A 6000-nucleotide genomic window follows, 5' to 3' on the forward strand; every position below is an offset into this window, starting at 1 on the left:
TTTTGAGAGAGAGAGAGAGAGAGAGTGCGAAAGGGGGTGGGGGCAGAGAGAGAGGAGACACAGAATCCAAAGCAGGCTCCAAGCTCTGAGCGTCAGTGTAGAGCCCTACACGGGGTTGGAACCCACAAGCCGTGAGATAGTGACCTGAACCAAAGTCAGACACTCAGCTGACTGAGCTACCCAGGCTCCCCTATCATATTTTCTTTCAAATGCATTGTCTATTAGAATTATATGGAAAACAGTTTGAGATATGGAAAATGATGATTATAATAATTAGAAACAAGATATAATCAAAATCTAAGGAAAACTGATTTAAGTCTTCGAAATTTTAAAAATGATACCATAACAAGGGATCCTCTTTCTGCCTGTCCAGCAATGTCAGCCTTACCTCAGGTTTTGAAGTCTGGAAGCTTGGAGAAAGAGTACAAGTAATTCATGCCTTATAAAGGATTTTTCCCCCTATTATCCTTTCTATTTTGTTCCTATCAAACTTATTATTCTTATTATTATTATTTTAGCATTTGCTTCAGGGCTAATCCAAATTTTTTCCTGAAGCAAAAAATGGAGTGTTATAATCTTCAAAAGCTGACATTTCTCCTTTTCCTTTTTTTTTTTTTTTGAAACATCACGGCTGATTAACTGTGCATCAGAAAAATTGAAGGCTTATTCTTCATAATTTAAATATAATGCTCTGAGGCAATTTCTTTCCTTTATTTCAGGTAGTGTTTTCTCAAATAACTTGACATTTTAGTAACAAAGCAGTAATTATTGAAACTTGAATATAAACCCTAGGTCTGTGAACACTTTCATAATTAAGACTGCTGTTTATATTTGCCTTACTATTGTGTGATAATGTTGTGGACTCTGATCTGGCAGAAAGTATTTGAAGATGGTCGCTTCTTTTGTGTTCATCTTTAGCTTTGTAGGATAAAGTACTTCATTCCTGAAAGTTAATTTTTAGAGATTCTAACATGAGCTCAACTTTAAACATTAGTAACTATAGGGTAGCTGCAAACACGGCATTCTTTTCTTGCCTTTTCTGGACATAAAAATGAGAAAAAGATAGTTTGTGAAGCATTTTGACACCACTTAACATGCTGACATTAAGATTAATAATTCCTTAATTAAATTGTCAAGTAAGATATGTTGTGTGCCACAGTACTTATCTTGCTCAGGAGAAATGTACCAGTTAGTAAATAATACAAAATGTGAACATTATAGTAAGTTGACATTTGCTTTCATGTAAGTTTTACTTACTTGAAAATGTCATACATCATGACAAAGATAGGTAAACATCATGTACTTACACCTGAATGGTCTACTGGTGGGTAATGGGATTTGTAATAGTTTTCTTTCAAGTTAGAAGTTAACAATTGTATGTCTTCTGGGCATTAATTTACCCAGTGATGAATTGAAGGTCAAGTGAGAACCTCCAGACTTTTTCTCCTAACAGTGAATTTGAGGGCACTGGACACACTGTCTCCTTGGTTATTGGTTTTTCAGTTTGTTTACATGATAGATCTATAGATATAGATATAGATATAGATATAGATATAGATATAGATACAGATATAGGTATATTTTAAGGATAGCTTATTACGATGAAGGCAACCTAAAATCCAAATCAAGATGCAGACCTAGATCTGTGTGCTTTTACATAGAATATTCTTTTGCATATGAAGAAACTGTGACTTGAGAAAATAGCTAGGTCATAGTTTTGACAGCCAATATTTTAACCCAAATTTGTTGATCTTTACAGCTTTTACTTTCCCTGCAGCAAGATATTTTTAAGTATGTTTGACTTCTGTTAGGAACATTTTTGATTAATTATGATACTGAATAAGCTATGGACAGAGAATTATCTTAGGCATTTTTGTGTCTTTATCAACTGATAGATTTTCTGGCAAAAATTTAGGTGATAAATAGTGTTTTTGACCAAGTTAATAGATATCATGAACCTCCTTTCCTTTTCTGATTTTGTTGTAAATTATATCTAATCTAAAATTCTGTAGAATGAGACGGGTGCCTGGGTGGCTCAGTCATTAAGCGTCAGACTCTTGGTTTCTGCTCAGGTCATGATCTCATGGTTTGTGAGTTCAAGTCCCATGTTGGATTCTATGCAGACAGTGCAGAGCCTGCTTAGGATTCTCTCTCCCTCTCTCTGTTCCTCTTCCTCTCCCCCTCCCCTGCTGTCTCTCTGTCTCTGTCTCTGTCTCTCTCAAATGAATATGACAAACAAAAAATGAAAATAAAAACAATTCTGTAGAGTGAGAGAAAATGTGAGGATTTCAACTTATAGGATGCTTGTTCTCATTAAAGAGAGGCAGCCAACTTGGTTAAGAACAACTACCAATTGGAGCTCATACTTGAGCTTTCATCTTTCTACCTAAAATTTTCATGTTGAAGTGTCTGTGTAGTTAAGGCTGTGCTCATTTTATTACCATTCTGGTTGATGGTACAAATGGAATACACTCATATTGATAATTGATACTGATAATCATACTGATAATTGATACTGATAACTATTCTTACTGATTCCTACTCTAATTTCTTCTCTCTCTACTTCTTGCTTCCTCTACATACCCAATACAACTTTTACATTTCCACTAAAATAATCTTTCTAAAACACAATTAAGATATTAGCCCCTTAAAACTTTTGATGTTTTCCATTTTATACAATAGCATCTCTCAACCCATGTTATATAGAGCATTATCTCCTAAGTCTAAAGTTTTTAATTTTTTTATTTTGAGAGAGACAGAGAGTGTGAGCAGGGGAGGGGCAGAGAGAAGGAGAGAGAGAGAATCCGCAGCAGGCTTCATACTGTCTGTGGGGAGCCTGATGCAGGGCTTGAACTCATGAACTGAACCATGAGATCATGACCTGAGCCGAAATCAAGAGTCAGATGCTTAACCGACTGAGCCACCCAGGCGCCCCAGTTCCTAGGGATATTTACTGGAGCTCCTTGAAAATACAGCTCAATGACCACTTCATATACATATTCTCATTTAAAGACTCCAGGATATTCACCCTAACATTTTAGCAATGCATTTTACCTTGGAGGTCTTTTTAGCTCCTGCAAAAAAAAAAAAAAAAAAAAAAAAAAAAAAAAAAAAAAAAAAAAAAAAGTCATTAATTCCTGTGAAACTAGCTCAGGAATGAGTTGTTATGTGAAATTTTAAGTCTAAGTTGCTAACACATGGTGTGATGGCTAATTTTATGTTAATTTGCCTAGGTTATGGTGACTGTCAAATACTAGTCTAGATGTTTCTGTGAAGGTATCTTATGGATGTGACTAACGTTTGTGATCCGTTGACTTTAACTAAAGCTGATTACCATCCCTAACGTGGATGAGCCTCATTTTATCAGTCAAAGGCATTAAGAGCAAAGACTGAAGTTTCCTAAAAAAGAAGGAATTCTGCCTAGAGACTGAAACAGAGAATCTGTATCAGAGGTTCCAGCCTGCAGTATTGCTCTGTGGATTTTGGACCCAAGATTGTAACATCAACTCAACCTGAATTTCTAGCCTGCCAGCTAGTGTTGTGGGTTTCAAACTCCACAGTCTCCACAATTACATGAGCCAATTTTTAAAAATTTTCTACATCCATCCATACATCTATCCATCCATCTATCCATCAATCATTGGTTCTGTTTCTCTGGAGAACCTGACCAATACACATAGTCTGACACAGTTTGATTATTTTTGCTTTTGTGAGGCTATAATATCAGGTACAACTTGGTATATCTGTTACCATTCTCTCCCAGATTCTCTGTGCTTTAAACTTACTTGAGTATTATTGATCCCACCAAGTACAGTTGGACCTTGAACAATGTGCGGGTTAGGGGTCCCAGCATCCTACATAGTCAAAAATCCATGTATAACTTTTGACTCCCCCCAAACTTAACTGCTAATAACCTACTGGTGAAGTCTTACTGATAATATAATCAGTCTATTGAACATATTTTGTATGTTATATGTATGATATACTGTATTCTTACAATAAAGTAAGCTAGACCAAATAAAATGTTATTAAGGAAATCATAAGGAAGAGAAAATACATTTATAGTACTGTACTGTATTTACCAAAACAAAAACAAAAACAAAAATAAACAAACCACTAACAACAAAAAACCCCCATGTAAATTGACCTGTGGAACTCAAACCTGTGTTATTCAAGGGTCAACTCTACTTTTATGCTTCTGGATTTTTGCCCTTGCCCTTCCTCCCCTCAGCTTGAACCCAGTAATCCCCTTCTTGTCCCGGTAAATTCATTATTTATTTCTGAGTATCCAGCTCATGCCATCTTTCCTCCAAGAGCATTCATAGCCTCATAAATGAAATCACTATTCACTCTTTCATTTAATTCATTCATTTAGTAGATGTTTATTGAGCATCTACTGTGTTCAAAGCTGTCAGAAGTGAGCAGTGGACAAGAGAGGTATGATCTCTTTTCTTAGAATGGGGTGATCAGCGCTGTTTATTCAGGACACTCTATGACTGTTGCTGTGGAGCCATTATTAATACTGTCTTCTTTCAGTCTCACAAGTAGTTTGGTTTTGATGATAAATTATGTGGTCTTCTTCATTACCAAACATACAGTTTAGTAAGGGAGACAAACTTTAAGCAGGTGTTGTGAGTTGAATTATGTCTTTCCCTTACCTCCAAATATGTTGGAGTCCTAACTCCCAGAACCTGATAACATGACCTTATTAAATTTGGGGTCTTTAAAGATGTAACAAAATTAGAGGAGGTCATGCTGGATTAAGGGTCTCAATCCGATGACTGGTATCTTTATAAGTGGAGAGAAATTTGAACATGGAGACACACAAGAGAATATCATGTGATGAGGGAGGCAGAGATTGTAATGATGTGTTCATAAGCCAGAATGTCAAGGACAGCTAGCAACCACCAGAAGCTAGAAGAAGCAAGAAAAGATCTTCCCCTTGAAATTTCAGAGAGCAGAAGCCCTGCTGACACCTTGACTTCAGACTTCTAATCTTCAGAACCGTGAAGAGAATACATTTCTATTGTTCTAAGTCATCTAGTTTGTGGTAATTTATTTGCAGCTTTCCTAGCAAATCAATACAACAGGTAACTTGAAAAATTATGTGTGCTACATAAAGCAAGATATTTTGTGCTATGAGACAATATGATGGGAAAATACAGAGGCCTATCTGGTTGGAGGAAATGATATTTTGGGAATTTTAACAAGTGTCAGGAAGAGTATAGCATGTTTAGTGATACCGACACAAAACATAGCTTGATGCTCTAAAGAAACCAACAGATCTATATAGGTAAGATTTAAGAGTATAAGTTGACAGTAGGATGTCGTGAGGCCGCATAGATTAGCAATGTCCTGGTTGTGGAGAATCTGACAAATAACAAAATGATTTTGGACTTTATTCTGAAGTTGGTGGAAAGTCACGAGAGCATTTTGAGTATGAAGCTGGAAGTGGCATGATACATTTGTGATATAAAATGATATTCTTGCTTGATAAAACTTGGAATAAAGAAGAGGCAATGGGAATGGAGGCAAGTGGATTCCTGAAGACCTCAGAGGTGAAAACTTTGTTTTTGTTGTTGCACGTGGGAAAAGGGAGAGGGGTGTGAAGGAGGAGTGCCAGTTTCCAGCTTGGACAACTGTGCAGATGGTATCTTTTGTTTGAGACAGAAAATATTAGAAGAGAAAAATGAAGGAAGGGGAATGCCAGTTTCAATTTAGACTTCTGTTATCTTTGAAGTGTATGTGAAAAATGCAAAAGAACATACCAGTGGTATTGTGGAAATAGACTGCAGACTCAAAGTTTAGTTCATGTATCATTTATTTGCTTCTAATCTGCAACAGGTGGAAGAATTGGGTAATGCACATATATTAAACACATACTGGCTCAGTTCCCCAGTCTTCTTGGTACCTTGAAGTTACAAATGTTCTTTAATGTATCCTTATGTAGAACATCTCTTTAGGAGAACTTTCTTTATGGTCAGGGTCATTTCATTTTGA

The sequence above is a fragment of the Lynx canadensis genome, chromosome B1 (assembly GCF_007474595.2).
Source record: "Lynx canadensis isolate LIC74 chromosome B1, mLynCan4.pri.v2, whole genome shotgun sequence".
Lineage (NCBI taxonomy): Eukaryota > Metazoa > Chordata > Mammalia > Carnivora > Felidae > Lynx > Lynx canadensis.